This window comes from Schistocerca nitens, chromosome 1 (genome assembly GCF_023898315.1).
Source record: "Schistocerca nitens isolate TAMUIC-IGC-003100 chromosome 1, iqSchNite1.1, whole genome shotgun sequence".
In the NCBI taxonomy this organism is placed as follows: domain Eukaryota; kingdom Metazoa; phylum Arthropoda; class Insecta; order Orthoptera; family Acrididae; genus Schistocerca; species Schistocerca nitens.
The window spans coordinates 116,712,489-116,734,958 of NC_064614.1; positions in this window are offsets into that span (position 1 = coordinate 116,712,489).

Here is a 22,470-nt window from a genome sequence, read left to right on the forward strand (position 1 = left end):
TATTTTAAACAAAATTTAGCTTTTTCCATATATACCGGGTGATCAAAAAGTCAGTATAAATTTGAAAAGTTAATAAACCACGGAATAATGTAGATAGAGAGGTAAAAATTGACACACATGCTTGTTTGACATGGGGTTTTATTAGGACAAAAAAAACGAAGTTCACAAAATGTCCGACAGATGGCGCTGGACAGCAAAACCTCAGTGACTGCTACCGTGACGGGTGAGAGGTACGGCGATATGTTACAGAATCGCTCATCCCCAGCCTGGCTGACAAACACCTGCTGGAACGTACGATGTTTATGCAGGATGGCGCTCCACCCCATATTGCTAGACGCGTGAAAGATCTCTTGCGCGCGTCGTTTGGTGATGATCGTGTGCTCAGCCGCCATATTCGTCGTGCTTGGCCTCCCAGATCTCCAGACCAGTGTCCGTGCGATTATTGGCTTTGGGGTTACCTGAATTCGCAAGTGTATCGTGATCGACCGACATCTCTAGGGATGCTGAAAGACAACATCCGACGCCAATGCCTCACCATAACTCAGGACATGTTTTACAGTGCTGTTCACAACATTATTCCTCGACTACAGCTATTGTTGAGGAATGATGGTGGACATATTGAGCATTTCCTGTAAAGAACATCATCTTTGATTTGTCTTACTTTATTATGCTAACTATTACTAATCTGATCAGATGAAGGGCATCTGTCGGACATTTTTTGAACGTTTGTATTTTTTTGGTTCTAATAAAACCCCATGTCATTCCAAGCATGTGTGTCAATTTGTACCTCTCTATCTACATTATTCCGTGATTTATTCAGTTTTCAAATTTATACTGACTTTTTGATCACCCGTTATATTACAGAACTCTGATTTCCTGTCACAAATCAAGGACATTAACTGACAAAGAACACACACTCCATAATCGTAGATACACAGTTACCTAATATAAACATGCTACTAATGGATATAGATGTTACAAGCCCAATGAAGGATGCACACTGCGGGAAGCTGTACAGGGATGATGGGGAAGTTATTGGTTCAGCAAGACGTTGGCTCCAGTGTAGACCAGTATAGTGCTATAGTGCTAGCGTAAGCCGTCACCGGCACACCAGTTGGCAAAGATGTAGCGCGAGGATCGATAGTAGGGACTGGATCAAGCGCACCTATCACGAGAGAGACCAGAGACACACCACAAGCAACATGCCACCAACGCCCACTCGACAACATGTTTTTAGGTCACCGTCGATGAACGTAGCACCTCAGTCACTGACTCACTCAACCTTCCTGTTTGGTGTCTGTCGGTACATCCGGGCACAGTTCATGTCAAAGGCTACAACAGTACATTGCGATCAGATTAGTGACTACAGCTTGACGAAAGTTTGTAATAACAAGAGTACCGATATTGCCTGCGAGATGGCTATTACTGATGAGCTTGTACCACAACACATGGACTCTATTCAAGTTAAGTAAATGTTCATGTAAACAAAGAACCATATTAATCCACAGGTGCATTTGTGTTGAGCCGGCCGGAGTGGCCGTGCGGTTCCAGGCGCTACAGTCTGGAACCGAGCGACCGCTACGGTAGCAGGTTCGAATCCTGCCTCGGGCATGGATGTGTGTGATGTCCTTAGGTTAGTTAGGTTTAATTAGTTCTAAGTTCTAGGCGACTGATGACCTCATAAGTTAAGTCGCATAGTGCTCAGAGCCATTTGAACCACTTTTTTGCATTTGTGTTGTAGAAAGAGGATACCGGTCACCCATAATAAAATCCTCTTCCTTGCGGTACAAGAGTCTCGAGTGGCCCCGAGGATGTTACTGTGGTGACGAGGATACTACAGTGGCGAACGAGGATAATACAGTGAGGATCGAAGATAGTCAACTTGGCCGAAGATTATGCTCTGCTTCTCTTGTGGTTTCGCTTGCAGAGGTGATAGTGTTCAAGTGTTTCTATTTGCTAATTTCTTGTTGTGTTCTTCCGTGTATTCGAGGAGGGGAGACGCAGAACTCAAAAATTTCTCTTTTCACAGGGTTTGCTTGCTTTTGGATATAACGTATTTGTATAAAGCATGAATTCCCCGCCCCCTCTACCCCCTGTCGTCGCACCTCAGCTGTAGACGGCCAATGTGATGGATGTAACACAAGCTTTTCCGTTTGAGAACCAACAAACTGCTGCCTTACTGACGACGGCGCAACAACTATTGGCTGAACAAGCTGCATCGGCCGCACAACCACAACCGACCAACCAACCACCCCAACAAGTGCCGCCAACCAGTATACCACCGTTCCGGCAATTTATTTAAGTGTAGTCCTGACAAATTTTACAGTGACTTAATGATCCGCGTTGCAATAACATTCAATGTTCCAAATAGTAGAATACGGGAACAGATCTTAAAGTAATTTGATTCATCACTTCCTCAAGTATTGCAAGTCTTAGAGCAATGTTATTCGCGTGCCATAGATGCCGCTAAGTTTGACTAGGCCCTGATTTGTCGGGTCAAGTATACCCTGCCGGCATGGTAGCTCAGAGTGTTCGGTCAGAGGGTTAGCTGCCCTCTGTAATAAAAAAAAAAAAAAAACTGAGTTAATGGATCAACGATGAACTTGAACGGGTGTCTTACGACGTCCACCCCCAGCAGATGCAACGAACTAAAACGAACAAAATGAGTTTTTTAAAACAAGTACACCCTTGCTCGCGACCGCCCCAAGCAGCCACAACAACGAGCGCTTACACAGCAGCGCGGACAGCCACGTAGAGCCGGCCGCTGTGGCCGAGCGGTTATAGCCGCTTCACCTCGGAACCGCGCTGCTGCTACGGTCGCAGGTTCGAATCCTATGCCTCGGGCATGGATGTGTGTGATGTCCTTAGGTTAATTAGCTTTAAGTAGTTCTAAGTTCTAGGGGACTGATGACCATAGATGTTAAGTCCCATAGTGCTCAGAGCCATTTGAACCATTTGAACCTGGGTGTTAAAATTACGAACAACTTCAGTTGGAAAGACCACATAGATAATATTGTGGCGAGCCAAAGGTTGCGTTTTATTGGCAGGCCACTTACAAGATGCAACAAGTCCACTAAAGAGTCAGCTTACATTACACTCGTTCGTCCTCTGTTAGAATATTGCTGCGCGGTGTAATCATGTAGATGTAGATGTAAAAGCAATCAAAGAAGAGATACAATATCTAACACATGGCACCATCTGTTGGCATGAGAAGCAAGGACAAAAAGGCCATAAGAAATACGTGGACATTACAACTTGTTTACAGAGCAGACATAAAATACATAAAAAATTTCTATAAGTGAAATGTGAAATTTAGGATATAGGATTAAATTACCATTCTTGCGAGGAGAATTATGCGAGTGATTAGTTATACTTTTTGAAAAATTGTTATTATTGAATCATGAAATGTCTGATTCTTGGTAATCAGTTGGTCATTAAGAGTTACATCTCCAATTATTCCAGCAAAGTTAATATTTTTTCACTTGGGCGCACGTGCAAAATCTGGAGCGGATTTAGTACAGGTTCTGCGTGACCTCTAGCTTTTAACTATTCGGCGAATGAAGAGTTGTTTTTAAATGAACTTTTTTCAGTCACCATGTGCTCCTGAAATCTTGTTCTAAAAATTTAGCCAGTCTGCCCAAAGGCAGGCATTGTCCGCATGTTAATTTACAAACGTCAGAATGAGGGAATTTACCTTCACACCTATTTGTGTATAAAGTCATACTGGATCTTGTCATGAGTGGTGTAAGCTACGTTACAGCTCCTAAACAGCCTAGCGAGTTGATGGGAAAGGCAACCGAAGAACGCTAAGGCAACAAGCTTTGCTTTTGGAATTGCACAATTAGCATCTGTTAAACTATCACTTTACTGTACTTTTTGTTTGTACTACTTACCGACAACGTTCGGATTATATCTATTACCACTAGCAACGAACTGTACATTGGCCAGTCCACTATTAACAGCGGCTGGTGTTAAAGGAATTTCGCATAGGTGGTCTACTACAGTTCTGAAGAATTCCATTTTTTGCTGATATTGATGACATGACGACGCGTGAATAATTGACTCACTGGTGGTTGGCTTACGAAACAAGCCAAAATTTATTTCCTTAATGACGAGCTGAAAATGTCGTCGACACAATGACAGTAAAATACAATTTTTTTGCAGAGAGCGGAAGCTTGCTGAAAGTGTTTGCTACTTAGTATATACATAGTGAGCAGCCATGTGAACACAAATTCTCCCATTCCAGTGTTTGTAAATTAACATGCGCTCAATGTCTTATGTCTTACACTGGGCATACTGGCCGGATGTCCAGAATAAGATTTCAGGAGCATGTGCTCACTAAGAAAGATGCTGTTAGAAACAGTTCTTCATTCGCTGAGGATTTATAAGCTAGCGGACACGCAGAACCTGTAGTAAATCCACCCCAGATTCTGCACGTGCACCCAAGAGAAAAAAAGAAACAAAGACTTTGCTGGAGGAATCGGAGATTGTGACACACTCTCTAGCTAAAAGTGAAAGTCGTAATGACCAACTGATTACCAAGAATCAGACATTTTCTGATTCAATGATGACAATTGTTCCAAAGAGTGTAACTGAGTACTGGCATAATTCTCCTCACAAAGATGTTAATTTATTCATGTATTCTAAATTTTACATTTGGCTTACAGAAATTTTTTTGCATATTTGATGTCTGTTCTGTAAAAGAACCGTAATGCCCTTGTATGTCTTACGAACTTCTTGTCCTTGTTTTTGACGCCAAAATATGGACCATATGGTAGATATTTTATCTCTTTATTAGTTGTTTTTACATCTGTTTTTCTTCTGGCTCGTGTGTCAAATATGTTTTTCATTTGCACTGACTTTAGCACTCGCTATACATTTGACTTTAACCTTATTTTGTGCACTTTCAGACATGTAAACGCCACCTAGCTGAACTTCCGTCTGCTCCGTCAGGAGCGTCCTATAACTGAGTCTCACGTAGCGCGCGCACATGTGGTCACGTATACGAGGGCGCTACGACATGTATACCAATTATTTGTGTCAAGATTACAAGTATGTCCGTTTCTGAGCACAGCTGAATGCCTTCGCTGAAGTTAATGATAGTCAACTCTTTCACACTTGCACTACCAGTTTGGTTCTTCGTTGTTAATCTATGGCAACTTTTTCAAAAATTCCTTTACTTTTGAATTTTAGGTGCACACCAAAAGTTTTCACTACTTGTGATAATGTGTACCTTCATATCCTAAACTTAAGTCCCCCTTCACTCTGATGTTTTTTATAGTATATTAAAAAAGATTTCACCCCCTTCTTCTGCCAGATAGGACCGTAGCCTTAATCTTTCTTTATGTATTTTTCCCAAGTAGAAATCCTGTAGATGCCTAAAAAAGGGGAAACGCCTCAATAAAACTTCGGCCGTCTTTGCAGTATTGACTGTTTTTTCCTGCTGGCACTATATCACGTTTGCTGCACTATGGCCATAGAGTGGGACGACTTGCATTTTCGATAGAATCATTTCAAGATCTATTAGCTTATGTTTGTTAGACTTCATTGAAAATTTCTTGTTCGTTTCTTTCACTGTATAAGATCTCAACATTTGTTCTAAATGGTTCAAATGGCTCTGAGCACTATGCGACTGATTTTCTGAGGTCATCAGTCGCCTAGAACTTAGAACTAATTAAACCTAACTAACGTAAGGACATCACACACATCCATGCCCGAGGCACGATTCGAACCTGCGACCGTAGCGGTCGCTCGGCTCCAGACTGTAGCGCCTAGAACCGCACGGCCACTCCGGCCGGCTCAACATTTGTCTTTACGTTTTTGATTCGAAGTACATCTCTTTCGACTTACAGCTGTACTTTCTTAGTACGTCATATTTGCCTCTTAGCGGAAGTGAGTCACCCTTCTTAGAATTCGTGACACCTCTTGGTGTGACGTTAGCCTAGGTCATGGCCGCGGAGTAATTCTGCGCACGCGCAGTGGCTACGGCCGCCGGCTTTCACAGACAGCGTACTAACGACGCTCCGCGCTAGGAGAGAACGCGGTCGTCAGTCCTTCCTTTGTCTGGAGTCACGTCGGTCTCCACAGCGCACAGTTTTTCTTCAACTTTTGTAGTGTCTTCGAGTTTCGAACTGATGAAGTAGTGGCTAAATTCCGCCACTAGTAATAAATATGTGGTATAGTTTAGACACAGAAATCTAACACAAATTCCTCTAGCAGGCTCTAGGCAAGAATTTCTACTCTAATAGCCTCATGGCACTGAAAAATAAAAAAATAAACATTTTGTTATGTGTATTTTTTTGTGTGTGCAAGATAGAGTTTACATACAGGTATTAGTGAAAATAATACGGCGTATGTCCGCCCTTCATATGTATGAAGGCTTCAATTCTACAGGGGAAACTTCCATGGAAGAATCTAATGGTCTTTTGAGGAATCGCAGATCCTTCTTCCCAAAAAAAAAAAAAAAAAAAAAAAAAAAAAAAAGGTATTCTATTGGGTTCAGGTCGGGGCTCTGGGCAGGCCGGGACATTCCAGGAATGTTGTTATCCACAAACCACTGCCTAACAGACGGTGCTTAATGACAGCCGTATCGTCGTGCTGATAAAATCATCCTCTCCGAACTGTTTCTGGAATATATGCGGTACACAATGCTCTAAAAAGTTTCACAGGCTCCGACATGATCGCGAATAAGACAGTGTCCTGTTTTTATAGAACATTTCTGAACAATGGAACCTTGCCATTGCTGGGGGGGCTTGCGTGCCTCAACGATACAGATGGCCGTACCGCAGGTGCAACCACTACGGAGGGGTATCTGTTGAGAGGCCAGACAAACGTGTGGTTCCTGAAGAGGGGCAGCAGCCTTTTCAGTAGTTTCAAGGGCAACAGTCTGGATGATTGACTGATCTGGCCTTGTAACACTAACCAAAATGGCCTTGCTGTGCTGGTACTGCGAACGGCTGAAAGCAAGGGGAAACTACGGCCGTAATTGTTCCCGAGGGCATGCAGCTTTACTGTATGATTAAACGATGATGGCGTCCTCTAGGGTAAAATATTCCGGAGGTAAAATAGTCCCCCATTCGGATCTCCGGGCGGGGACTACTCAAGAGGATGTCGTTATCAGGAGAAAGAAAAGTGGCGTTCTACGGATCGGAGCCTGGCATTTCAGATCCCTTAATCGGGCAGGTAGGTTAGAAAATTTAAAAAGGGAAATGGATAGGTTAAAGTTAGATATAGTGGGAATTAGTGAAGTTCGGTGGCAGGAGGAACAATACAAAATCAAATAGGGGTAATGCAGGAGTAGGTTTAATAATGAATAAAAAAACAGGAGTGCGGGTAAGCTACTACAAACAGCATACTGAACGCATTATTGTGGCCAAGATAGACACGAAGCCCACGCCTACTACAGTAGTACAAGTTTATATGCCAACTAGCTTTGCAGATGATGAAGAAATAGATGAAATGTATGACGAGATAAAAGAAATTATTCAGGTAGTGAAGGGAGACGAAAATTTAATAGTCATGGGTGACTGGAATTCGACAGTAGGAAAAGGAAGAGAAGGAAATGTAGTAGGTGAATATGGATTGGGGCTAAGAAATGCAAGAAGAAGCCGCCTGGTAGAATTTTTCACAGAGCATAACTTAATCATAGCTAATACTTGGTTCAAGAATCATGAAAGAAACTGGTATACATGGAGGAACCCTGGAGATACTAGAAGGTTTCAGATAGATTACATAATGGTAAACCAGAGATTTAGGAACCAGGTTTTAAATTGTAAGACATTTCCAGGGGCAGATGTGGACTCTGACCACAATCTATTGGTTATGAACTGTAGATTAAAACTGAAGAAACTGCAAAAAGGTGGGAATTTAAGGAGATGGGACCTGGATAAACTGACTTAACCAGAGGTTTCAGGCAGAGCGTAAGGGAACAAATGGCAGGAATGGGGGAAAGAAATACAGTAGAAGAAGAATGGGTAGCTTTGAGGGATGAAGTAGTGAAGGCAGCAGAGGATCAAGTAGGTAAAAAGACGAGGGCTAGTAGAAATCCTTGGGTAACAAAAGAGATATTGAATTTAATTGATGAAAGGAGAAAATATAAAAATGCAGTAAAAGAAGCAGGCAAAAAGGAATACAAACGTCTCAAAAATGAGATCGACAGGAAGTGCAAAATGGCTAAGCAGGGATGGCTAGAGGGTAAATGTAAGGATGTAGAGGCTTATCTCACTAGGGGAAAGATAGATACTGCCTACAGGAAAATTAAAGAGACCTTTGGAGAAAAGAGAACCACTTGTATGAATATTAAGAGCTCAGATGAAAATACAGTTCTAAGCAAAAAAGGGAGAGCAGAGAGGTGGAAGGAGTATATAGAGGGTCTATACAAGGGCGATGTACTTGAGGACAATATTATGGAAATGGAAGAGGATGTAGATGAAGATGAAATGGAAGATATGGTACTGCGTGAAGAGTTTGACAGAGCTCTGAAAGACCTAAGTCAAAACAAGGCCCCAGGAGTAGACAACATTCCATTAGAACTACTGACAGCCTTGAGAGAGCCAGTCCTGACAAAACTCTATCATCTGATGAGCAAGATGTATGAGACAGGCGAAATGCCCTCAGACTTCAAGAAGAATATAATAATTCCAATACCAAAGAAAACAGGTGTTGACAGATGTGAAAATTACCGAACTATCAGTTGAATAAGTCACAGCTGCAAAATACTGACGCGAATTCTTTACAGACGAATGGAAAAACTGGTAGAAGCTGACCTCAGGGAAGATCAGTTTGGATTCCGTAGGATTGTTGGAACACGTGAGGCAATACTGACTTTACGACTTATCTTAGAAGAAAGATTAAGGAAAGGCAAACCTTCGTTTCTAGCATTTGTAGACTTAAAGAAAGCTTTTGACTATGTTGACTGGAATATTCTCTTTCAAATTCTGAAGGTGACAGGGGTAAAATACAGGGAGCGAAAGGCTATTTACACTTTGTACAGAAAGCAGATGGCAGTTATAAGAGTCGAGGGACATGAAAGGGAAGCAGTGGTTGGGAAGGGACTGAAACAGGGTTGTAGCCTCTCCCCGATGCTATTCAATCTGCATATCGAGCAAGCAGTAAAGGAAACAAAAGAAAATTTCGGAGTAGGTATTAAAATCCATGGAGAAGAAATAAAAACTTTGAGGTTCGCCGATGACATTGTAATTCTGTCAGAGACAGCAAAGGACTTGGAAGGGCAGTTGACGGAATTGACAGTGTATTGAAAGGAGGATATAGGATGAACATCAACAAAAGCAAAACAAGGATAATGGAATATAGTCGAATTAAGTCGGTTGATGCTGAGGGAATTAGATTAGGAAATGAGACACTTAAAGTAGTAAAGGAGTTTTGCTATTTGGGGAGCAAAATAACTGATGATGGTCGAAGTAGAGAGGATATAAAATGTAGACTGGCAATGGCAAGGAAAGCGTTTCTGAAGAAGAGAAATTTGTTAACATCGAGTGTAGATTTAAGTGTCAGGAAGTCTTTTCTGAAAGTATTTGTATGAAGTGTAGCCATGTATGGAAGTGAAACATGGACAATAAATTGTTTAGACAAGAAGAGAATAGAAGCTTTCGAAATGTGGTGCTACAGAAGAATGCTGAAGGTTAGATGGGTAGATCACATAACTAATGAGGAGGTATTGAATAGAATTGGGGAGGAGTTTGTGGCACAACTTGACCAGAAGAAGGGATCGGTTGGTAGGACATGTTCTGAGGCATCAAGGGATCACCAATTTAGTACTGTAGGGCAGTGTGGAGGGTAAAAATCGTAGAGGGAGACCAAGAGAGGAATACACTAAGCAGATTCAGAAGGATGTAGGTTGCAGTAGGTACTGGGAGATGAAGAAGCTTGCACAGGATAGAGTAGCATGGAGAGCTGCATCAAACCAGTCTCAGGACTGAAGACCACAACAACAACAACATCTGAAGATGGTCATTATAGACCGAAACCGGTAGTCTGATGCCAAAAAATCGAGACCGTAGACGTGTAGTAAAGGAAATTTTTTCTTCTAAAATGTGTTCATATTCTTCCGCATTTAGTGTTTCCTTAAGTGCAGTGAGAGCACCACGCCCACCCTGACCACGAAGGACACACTCATACTCTAACACCACCTCCTCTGGACTTCAGCATTGGCATTACACATGAGGAAGGTAATATTCTCCAGGCTCTCGCCAAAACCAAACCCTTCCATCGGATTGCAACAGGGTACAGGGTGAATCATCACGCCAAGCGATTCTTTTGAAGTCATCGACTGTAGAGTGGCGTCAGTCTTCATATCATTTCAAGCGTAGTTGATCACTGACTTCAGAAATGTGTACCTTATGAGGAACTGCTCGACCTTTGCAACTGATTCTTTTCAACTCCTTACGCACGTTGTTATGGTTAGTGGTCTGTTTTTAGCATCCTTTGGAGCTGACGAGTGATACCTTTCATTGATTTCATGCGGTATTTTAACAAACACCTTCCGCAGTACTCGATGGTCTCTGTTCGACACTTCATGAGGTCTGCCCGGTCTTGGTTTTAATGTGGTCGTTCCTTCACGTTTCCCCTTCACAGTCACATCATCAACACTCAACTTGGATGTCTTTAGAAGGATTGATGTGTCCCTGACGGATTCGCTACTAATTTGACATCCAGTGACTGCTTCGAAGGCACTGACCTCTCCACACCGATCCATTCTGCTGTTACCATTTCTCTACTTACAATGCACCCCACCTCCATTTATGCTGGCGGCTCCACCTCTTACGACAACTAGTGGCCATAGCCATATTTGATAGGATTGTCCGGATAGTTTTGATCAAGTAGTGTATGTCTAAAATAGATCTTCAGTGCACAAGAACGAACATTATTTTCCAGAGAACAGATTGTTTTCAGGCAAAGAACTTGTGGCTAAGGCAGGGCACGTTTGAAACGTACAAACATGCTGTGTAGTTACAGCTCAAGCCCGTCAATATAAGCTGCGATAACTCAGGAACACTACAGCACAACAATGTGGTGTGGTGCTGTTTATGTCAATGCGTGATCTATATAGGATGTAAACAGCAGTCTCCTTACAAATCACCTAAGCCTGCAACTAGGACCTAGGAGGAGGTTTTATGAGCTGTAACATATCTGCTAAGTGTCCTAATTATCACTACATGATGGTCGTCCAGAGCTTTGAATTACGCACTGTTGAAAATATTCCAACATGAGACAAAGTCTCATCGAACACGCTTTTTTGGAGGATGAGATTACAGACTCGACTAGTGTTTAAGTTTCTATGCCTGTGCAACAGCTGATGAGCTCTTATGCAAGCAGAGCGAAGTACACGCTCACATCAAGGGCGTAATTTCTCTCAACCTGCACACTCGTGCAACAGCATGCCTGTCTGTAATTTATGTAACTTAGCAGCTCCCACGAATACCACTCAGAGGTTTGTTTGAGAATGTTCTTGGTGATGTGCGTTTGATCTTACCGCAGTAAGGTGCCTGGTATTCCTACGAACACGCTCTGATAAATACCTACTGGTAGAGAACTGAAATTTCCAGACTCTATTAGTACTATTTTTGTATTATTTTTGTGTTTTGTATACTGAGTGGCCAACAATCATGGCAAGGGTTGTCACATTCTCTTATGTCGTTAGGGGAATTGGTCAGTTAACAAACTCATACATGCACAAAAGGGTAACGAACTTCAATTAATTTATTTACCTTAAGTACACATAATAACTGAGTAACACATGACTCTGAATGCTGTAGGTTCTTCTGTGGTGCTGAGTTATGTACAATGACAGTAATATCATTGTTAGAACCAAATAGTGTTGAGGGCTGAGACATTTATACACTCAGGTGACAAAAGTCACGGGATACCTCTTATTATCGTGTCGGATCTTGTTTTGCCCGGCGTAAGGATGCGACGACGTAGCGCGAAATCAAGTCGTTGGAAACCCCTGCAGAAATACTGATCCACGCTGCCTCTATAGCCGTTCACAGCTCTTAAAGTGTTGCCGGTCCAGGATTTTCAGCACAAGCTGACCCCTCGATCGCCAGCCGTTGTGGCCGTGCGGTTCTAGGCACTTCAGTTTGGAGCCTCGGGCGTGGATGTGTGTGATGTCCTTAGGTTAGTTACTGATGACCTCCGATGTTAAGTCCCATAGTTCTCAGAGCCATTTGAACCATTTTGAACCCTCGATCATATGCCACAAATGTTCGATGGGATTGATGTCGGCCGATCTGGGTGACCAGATCATTCGCAAGATTTGTCCAGAATGTCCTTCAAGCCAGTTGCGAACAACTGTGGCCTATTGACGTGGCACAATTTAATTCATAAAAATTCCATCTGTTTGGGAACATTAAATACATGAATATCTGCAAATGGTATACAAGTAGCCGAAAATAACCGAGGACCTAGTCCATTCCAAGGAAACACAGCCCACACCATTACAGAGCCGCCACCATCTTCTACATCTACATGGATACTCTGCAAATCACATTTAAGTGCCTGGCAGAGCGTTCATCGAACCACCTTCACAATTCCCAATTATTCCAATCTCGTATAGTGCGGAAAGAATGAACACCTGTATCTTTCCGTACGAGCTCTGATTCCTCTTATTTTATCGTGGTGATCGTTCCTCCCTATGTAGGTCGGTGTCAACAAAACATTTTCGCACTCGGAGAAGAAAGTTAGTGGTTGGAATTTCGTGAGAATATTCCGTCGCAACGAAAAACGCCTTTCTTTTACTGATGTCCAGCCCAAATCCTGTATCATTTCTGTGACACAGTGTCCCATATTTCGCGATAATACAAAACGTGGTGCCCTTCTTTCAACTTTTTCGATGTACTTCGTCAGTCCTATCTGGTAAGGATCCCACACCGCGTAGCAGTATTCTAAAAGAGGATGGACAAGCGTAGTGTAGGCAATCTCCTTAGTAGGTTTGTTACATTTTCTAAGAGTCCTGCCAATAAAACGCAGTCTTTGGTTAGCCTTCCCCACAACATTTTCTGTGTGTTCCTTCCAATTTAAGTTGTTCGTTATTGTAATACCTAGGTATTTAGTTGGATTTACGGCTGTTAGATTAGACTGATTTATCGTGTAACCGAAGTTTAACGAGTTCCTTTTAGCACTCATGTGGATGACCTCACACTTTTCGTTATTTAGGGTCAACTGACAATTTTCGCACCATTCAGATATCTTTTCTAAATTTCTTTGCAGTTTGTTTTCGTCTTCTGATGACTTTATTAGTCGATAAATGACAGCGTCATCTGCAAACAACCGAAGACCGCTGCTCTGATTGTCTCCAAAATCGTTTATATAGATAAGGAACATCAAAGGGCCTGTAACACTACCTTGGGGAACGAATGAAATCACTTCTGTTTTACTTGATGACTTTCCGTCAATTACTACGAACTGTGACCTGTCGGACAGGGAATCACAAATCCAGTCACATAATTGAGACGATATTCCATAAACACGCAATTTCACTACGAGCCGCTTGTGTGGTACAGTGTCAAAAATCCAGGAATACGGAATCGATCTGAAATTGGAAGGAACAAATAGAAAATGTTGTGGGGAAGGCTAACCAAAGACTGTGTTTTATCGGCAGGACACTTAGAAAATATAACAGATCTACTAAGGAGACTGCCTACACTACGTTTGTCCGTCCTTTTTTAGGATACTGCTCCGCGGTGTGGGTTCCTTACCAGACAGGGCTGACGGAGTACATCGAAAAAGTTGAAAGAAGGGCAGCGCGTTTCGTATTACCGCGAAATATGGGGCAGAGTGTCACAGAAATGATACAGGATTTGGGCTGGATATCATTAAAAGAAAGGCGTTTTTCGTTGCGACGGGATCTTCTCACGAAATTCCAATCACCAACTTTCTCCTCAAAATGCGAAAATATTTTGGAAGAAAAATAAGCATTGGCCGTATTTCGTTGTTTTATTGTCAGAAAAATCGATTTTCGGTCACTAAGTGATTTTCCTTCCAATTCTATCCACTATTTGGTCGTGGTGCACACAACACGCCATGGAGTCGACAATCACGAAAATATTTTGTTGACACCGACCTACATAGGGAGAAACGATCACCACGATAAAATAAGGGAAATCAGAGCTCGTACGGAGAGATATAAGTGTTTGTTGTGTCCGAGATTGGAATAATTGAAAATTGTGAAGGTGGTTCAAAATGGTTCAAATGGCTCTGAGCACTATGGGACTCAACTGCTGAGGTCATAAGTCCCCTAGAACTTAGAACTACTTAAACCTAACTAACCAAAGGACAACACACACATCCATGCCCGAGGCAGGATTCGAACCTGCGACCGTAGCGGTCGCGCGGTACCAGACTGTAGCGCCAGAACCGCTCGGCCACCAGCGGCCGGCGAAGGTGGTTCGATGAACCCTCCGTCAGGCACTTAAATGTGATTTCTAGAGTATCCATGTAGATGTAGATGTCTAGTACTGTGCAAGTCATTCCCTGACGTCTTACCAGAAGTCCTATCACCCTGTCCCTTCTACTTGTCAGTGTTTTCCACATATTCCTTTCCTCCCCGATTCTGTGCGGTACCTCATTCCTTACCTGATCAGTCCACCTAATTTTCAGCATTCGTCTGTAGCACCATGTTTCAAATCCTTCTATTCTCTTCTGTTCCGGTTTTCCCACAATTCACGTTTCACTACCATACAATGCTGTGCTCAAAACGTACATTCTCAGAAACTGTTTCTTGAAATTAACGCGTATGTTTGATACTAGTAGACTTCTCTTGGCCAAGAATGCCCTTTTCTACAATGCTGATCTGCTTTTGATGTCATCCTTGCTCACTCCGTCATTGGTTATTTTGTTGCCTAGGTAGCAGAATTCCTTAATTTCATCTACTTCGTGACCATCAATCCTGATGTTAAGTTTCTCGCTGTTCTCATTTCTGCTGCTTCTCATTACCTTCGTCTTTCATCGATTTACTCTCAGTCCATACTCTGTACTCATTAGAATGTTCATACCGTTCAGCAGATCACATAATTCTTATTCACTTTCACTCAGGATAGCAATGTCATCAGTGAATCACATAATTGATATCCTTTCACCTTAAATTTTAATTTCACTCCTGAACCTTTCCTTTATTTCCGCGACTGCTTCTTCGATGTAGACATTGAACAGTAGGGGGGAAAGACTACGTCCCTGTTTTACACCCTTTTTAATCCGAGCACTTCGATCTTGCTTGTCCAGTCTTATTCCCTCTTGGCTCTTGTACATATTGTATATTATCTGTCTCTCCCTATACCTATTCCTATTTTTCTCAGAACTTCTAACATCTTGCACCATTTTATATCGTGGAACTCTTTTTTCAGGTCGACAAATCCTATGAACGTGTCTTGGTTTTTCTTTGGTCGTGCTTCCATTATCAGCCACCATGCTGGAATTACCTCTCTGGTTCCTTTACCTTTCCTAAAGCCAACTTCTCGTCATCTAGCACATCCTCAATTTCATTTTCCATTCCTCTGTATATTATTCTTGTCATATGCATATATTATACTTGTCACCAAGTTGGATGCATGACGTGTGAAACTGATTGTGCGGTAATTCTCGCACTAGTCAGCTCTTCCAGTCTTCGGAATTGTGTGGATGATACTTTCCCGAAAGTCAAATGATATATCGCCAGACTCATACATTCTACACACCAACGTGAATAGTTGTTTTGTTGCCACTTCTCCCAATGATTTTAGAATGTTTCAAATGGCTCTGAGCACTATGGGACTTAACATCTGAGGTCATCAGTCCCCTAGAACTTTAGAACTACTTAAACCTAACTAACCTAAGGACATCACACACATCCATGCCCGAGACGAGATTCGAACCTGCGACCGTAGCAGTCGCGCGGTTCCGGACTGAACCGCCTAGAACCGCTTGGCCACGGCGGCCGGCTAGAATGTCTCATGGAATGTTATCTATCTCTTCTGCCTTATCTGATCTAAAGTCATACGAAGCTCTTTTAAAGTCTGATTCTATTGCTGGATCTCTCATCTCTTCTAAATCGATTCCTGTTTCTTCTTCTATCACATCAGACAAATTTTGCCCCTCATAGAGGCCTTCAGTGCACTCTGAATGTTATTACTGTTTAATAGCCTCGTGCTACGACGATGTATTGTCCTTTCAGCACTCATCCGTACTAATGTTGATAAGTCTGTAGGTGCACAGAATCTGGGAGCAAAGCTCTCTGAGCAGCAGCTTAAAACGACGCGCCGGCCAATCAGAGTCGCTCGCAATTAAGTCATGTGACTTAAGCGTCCTCCAATGGTGTGTATGCGTGGCGCCACCTGTCAGAGAACAGCGAGTGATGGAAGAGCGACGCTCGCCTGGCGGTGCGGTGGCGGGATGTAGGCAAGCGTGCTCAAATACAGAGATATTTAAACAGACAGAATACGGCGCTGCGGTCGGCAACGCCTACATAAGACAACAAGTGTCTGGCGCAGCTGTTAGATCGGTTACTGCTGCTACAATGGCAGGTTGTCAAGAGTGAAGTGGATTTGAACGTGGTGTTATAGTCGTCGCACGAGCAATGGGACACAACATCTCCGAGGTAGCGATGAAGTGGGAATTTTCGCGTACGACCATTTCACGAGTGTACTCTGAATATCAGGAATCCGTTAAAACATCAGATCTCCGACATTGCTGCGTCCTGAAAAAGATCCTGCAAGAACAGGTCCAAAGATGACTGAAGAGAATCGCTCAACTTGGCAGAAGTGCAGCCCTTCTGCAAACTGCTCCAGATTTCAATGCTTGGCTATCAACAAATGTAAGCGTGCGAACCATTCAACAAAACATCATCGATATGAGATTATGGAGTCAAAGATCCACACGTGTACCCTTGATGACGCATGACACAAAGCTTTACGCCTCGCCTGGACCAGTCAGCACCAACATTGACTGTTGATTGGAAACACGTTGCCTAGTCTCGTTTCAGATGGTATCGAGCGGACGGACGTGTAGGAGTATGGAGTCAACCTCATAAATCCATTTACCTTTTATGTCATCAGTGGACTGTTCAAGCTGGTGAAGGCTCTGTAATGTGTGAGGCGCGTGCATTGGGAGTCATATGGGATCCCGGATACGTCTGGATACGACTCTGACAGGTGACACGTACGTAAGCATCCCGTCTGATCACCAGCACCCATTCATGTCCATTGTACATTTCTACTGACTTGGGGAATCCAGCAGGACACTGTGACACCCCACAGAGCCAGAATTGCCACAGAGTGGTTCCAGGAACACTCTTCTGAGTTTAAACACTTCCGCTGGCCACCATATTCCCCTGACATGATCATTGAGCATATATGGGATGCCTTGCAAGGTGCTGATCAGAAGAGATCTCCACCCCCTCGTGGTCGCATTTATGGACAGCCCTGCATGGTGTCAATTCCCTCCAGCCTTACTTCAGACATTAGTAGAGTCCATGCCACGTCATGTTGCGGCAGTTCTGCGTGATCTCGGGGGCCCCACACGACATTAGCGGGTGTACCAGTTATAAGTGCTGTTTCTCGTTTAGCTACGAACGGCGTTCGAAGCACTGTATGCGGTCGCTGAAGATGCTGTCGCTACCCCATATTTCGTCATGTGCAGCATGTGGTGACTGAGTGTTGAGTCTAGGTGCGGCATACGGCACTAGTGTAAACACGATATCTGAGCAACCTGATAATGACGGGTGTGTAGTGAACATGGCAGTACGTCGCGGGTTAACTGAATTCGAAAGTGGGTTGCTAATAGGTGCAAGTCGTGTGAGTCGGAGAATGTACACTAGAACTGCGTAAACCGGCGCACAGGACGACGCCAAGTGTTCGACAAGTGTTCGTCACTGCGCCTTTACAGAGCCATACGGGACGATCGATGGTCTGCTGCGAATCGGATCATTTGAATGTGTGACGTCAGGAACCCATTTCTAGCAGGACTGCACAGAGGCAAAATCATCACAAATGCTTCATCACCCGACGACCGACAGATCACACCAATACTCAAGAGGTAGTAGGAGTAACCCACTATATTACAGGCCCATATCATTAACGTCGATGTGGAGCAGGATTCTGGAACGTGTTCTATTCGAACATTATGAATTACCTCGAAGAAACGGTATATTGACACACAGTCAACACGGATTTAGAAAACATCGTTCTTGTGAAACACAGCTAGCTCTTTTCTCGCACGAAGTGCTGAGTGCTGTTGACAACGGATTTTTAACGGAGTCCGTATTTCTACATTTCCAAAAGACTTAATGACATCATACCAAACAAGCGACTTTTAGTGAAATTGCGTGCACATGGAATATCGTCTCAGTTATGCAACTGGATTCGTCGCTTACTTTCAGAGACGTCGCAGTTCGTAGTAACTGACGGAAAGTCATCGAGTAAGACAGAAGCGATTTCTGGCGTTCCACAAGGTAGAATTATAGACCCTTTGCTGTTCCTTATCTATAAAAACGATTTAGCAGACAATATGAGGAGTCGTCTTAGGTTGTTTGCAGATGATATTGTCGTCTATCGACTTGTAACGTCATCAGAAGATCAAAACACATTGGAAAACGATTTAGAACAGGTATCTGTATGGTTCAAAAATTGGCAGTTAACCATAAATAGCGAAAACTGTGAGAGCATTGACATGACTGCTAAAAGGAATCACCTAAACTTCCGGTAAACGATAAATCAGCCAAATCTAAAGGCCGTAAATTTTATTACATACCTAGGAATTAGAATTGCTAACGACTATAATTGGAAAGAAGACAAAGAAAATGTTGTGGAGAAGGTAAACCAAATATTGCGTTTTATTGGCGGAACATTTAGAAAATGTAAGAGATCTACTAAAGACTCTGCTTACATCATGCTTGTCCGCCCTCTTGTAGAATACTGCTGCGCCGTGTGGGATCCTTGCCAGAGAGGACTGAAGGAGTAAATCGAGAAAATTGGAAGAAGGGCAGCACTTTTTGTATTATCCCGAAATAGGGGAGAGAGTGTCACTGAAATGATACAGGACTTGCGTTGGACATCATTAAAACAAAGGCGTTTTACGTTGCGACAGAGTCTTCTCACGAAATTTAAATCACCAACTTTCAGTATTTTGCTGACGCCGACCTACATAGGTAGAAATGATCATCATTATAAAATAAGGGAAATCAGAGCTCACACGGAAAGATACAGGTGTTTGTTTTTTCCACGCTCTGCTCGAGATTGGAATAGTAGAGAATTGTTGTGGAGGTGGTTCTATAAACCCTCTCCCAGGCACTTAAATATGATTTGCAGAGTATCCATGTAGATGAGGATGTAGATCACATCAGTTGCCTTCCCATGACTTTCGGTCAATCAGTGTACATGTTGAACTGTTTCCTTCATGAAGCAAATGAGATAAGACGTGCCCTGTTAATAAACTGGACTACCTATAGTGTTGTTATGCACCCGTTCCCGGCAACGACATTTTAAGAACTGTATGTGTGTATTTACATTAGCTCAGTCATCATGGTGTTTCACAGAAATTAGTCAAGAGTTCTAATATATGATGAGCACGTTGGCCACGGAACAACAAGTTCATAGATATGGATATGTGGCGTCGAGCTGTTGGCGTACGTTTATCTCTAAATGGGCTGAAGCTCCAGATGTAGCAGATGATGGAAAATACCGTCGATAGTTGGTGCCCTTAATTATATGTATCTGTATGTATGTATTCTCCATTTCTCAGTCGTCACAGTATTTCACGGAAAGTGGTCAGGAGTTGTAAGGTATAGTGACCACGATGGCCCCGGAAAGGGTCTGCCTCTAAAACTTCATCAAAATGGGTATGTGTGGTCCAGGTTTTGGCACACACATACCTCAAAGAGGGTTAAAGGTCCACCTTTCTGTAGGCATATTACATGACCAATATTTAGTGCCAGATTACGATGTCAGGTCACTTTGGAATTCCTTAAAAATAGCATGACGAGTTTCTTATAACGGACAAACATTCAACCAGAGAAACAAAGAAATACAAACCAGAAAATAAACGGGACCCTGGAAGACCGAGGAAAGATGGAAACGCTGACAGTCAGTAAATAACATAAAACTGAAAGGGAAGAAGACGGCGGATGAACACGACGAAGACGTCTAAAAGTTGTGGAACGTAAAGTTCGTACCATCAGTCTTACGAGCGTGTTTGGGAGGAAGTTGTTAATCAGAGGAATATTAGTTAAGAGTGAATAGGAGGGGTTTTCAAAATAATAATGAGAATTCGTGGATGTATGTTCTGTCTATGCAACTAATGGAAGGCATTTTGCTTGTTACCATACGCGTTTCGCTTTTTTTATTTGTGAAGCATCTTCAGTGGCCTGTAATACATGTTTCTTTTTATACATACAATAAAAGTATTATATGGTAGTTACAATATGTTATTATGTTACATTTTTTCGTGTATTTCTCTTGTTTTTTTAGGTTAGAATCAACTTTTGTAGCACAAATATCGTGATGTGAAATTATCGTGCGGTGTTACGATTTCTAGCGCTGTGAGCCGATATGTGTGCCCCAGGAGATGCGTTCGTTAGTCTCCATGCTCCAGATGGTCGATTTCCGGCGTTCTTTCACCCAACAGACAAACCAGATAAATACGAAGGAGCATTCCAGTTAGATAGGCAAGAATATAAATCAGTTTATCTGGGTATCACAATGAGAAAGTTCAAAACTAGATATAAAGAACATACATGAAGTTAGAAATATGAACATAGCCATTTCACCTTCGCTGAACACCTGATAAAAATGGACACGAACCATACAGCATGGAACATGACATGACAGTCATTAGAGTGGATAATGACAACAAAGAGCTTCTGCCGTTGCAAGAAGACTTTCACTCTGAAAGAGTCACTGAAGTCAAAAAAAAAGGTAGTCAATGACCAAATCCATATAAACTCTCTGATGATGTTGGCTACTAAAACGGTAACAATGAGAGGTTCGAAAATAACCAGAAAAAATAATTAATGGATCTTTCTCTCCCCTCCCTCTTCTCTCTCTCTCTCTCTCTTTCACACACACACACACACAACAAATGAAAATATTAAACCACACACACAACACAAAGACGGATGATAAACACGCACTGACAGTTGGCAACACTACACAACTAAAACACAACACAAAATGTAAGTGCAAGTGATGTATGCGATGTGTTGAATCAAATGTGGGTGAAAGAACGCCGGAAATCGGCCAACTGGAGCATGGATACTAATGAACACACCTCCAGGCCCACACATATGGGCTAACACCGCTGGAAATCGTAACACCGCACGATAATTTCACATCACGAAATTTGTGCCATAAAAGTTGATTCTAACCTAAAGAAAAGAAAAACACTTCAAAATGTAACATAGTAACATATTGTAGCTACACGTAATACGTTTATTGTGCCGGCCGGTGTGGCCGAGCGGTTCTAGGCGCTTCAGTCTGGAACCGCGCGACCGCTACGGTCGCAGGTTCGAATCCTGCCTCGGGCATGGATGTGTGTGTTGTCCTTAGGTTAGTTAGATTTAAGTAGTTCTAAGTTGTAGGGGACTGATGACCTCAGATGTTAAGTCCCATAGTGCTCAAAGCCAGCCAATACGTTTATTGTATGTATAAAAAGAAACATGTATAACTGGCCACTGAAGATGCTTCACAAATAAAAGAAACGAAACGGGTATGGCAATAAACAAACTACCTTCAATTAGTTGCATGGATGGAACATACCTCCACGAATCTTGAAGCAACTAAGGAACGACGAAAAAACAAACAATAATGAGAATGTTTGGTTTTTGAACAGAATTTTATTTATTCGTCTACATCAGTGTTATGACCTTTAAAGTGGCTCCATTACATATTACATATTTATTCCAGTGTTCTTTTAAATGCGCGAAAGACGTGTGAAACTCGATGTCTGGGATATTTTTTGCTTTCTGAGCAATGCGTCTGCAATCTCATCCATGCACGTAAAACGACGTATTTCAGCTATTCCTCATGTGCTGTCCAAGTGCACCATTCTTGGCACTCAGTTATCGATAGTATGTGCCCCGTGTATGTGTATGTCCCATTCCGTTGCTGGGATATTTGAGGACGCCGGCCCACAAGAGGGCATGTGAGCATTGGTGGTGGGAATATGGGGGTGTGTCCGGCAAGCAGAAGCGGTGACTTGCTGGCTGCATTGTGGAGAGATGGATGTCCGGTTCTGCCCAGGACGTTTGAGCGCTCTGTTGGGCCGAAAATAGCTGGAAGGCGGCCTATGCTAAGAAGCTTTATTGGAGCCATCACGCTGGTTGGAGTTTACCTGTCATCTGATCGACCGTTGGAGGGAGCGAGCCTGCTCAGGGAACCCTTGCACGCCTAAAATGTGGACTTTGTGGAGAGAAAAAAATGGTTCAAATGCCTCTGAGCACTATGGGACTTAACTTCTGAGGTCATCAGTCCCTAGAACTTACAACTA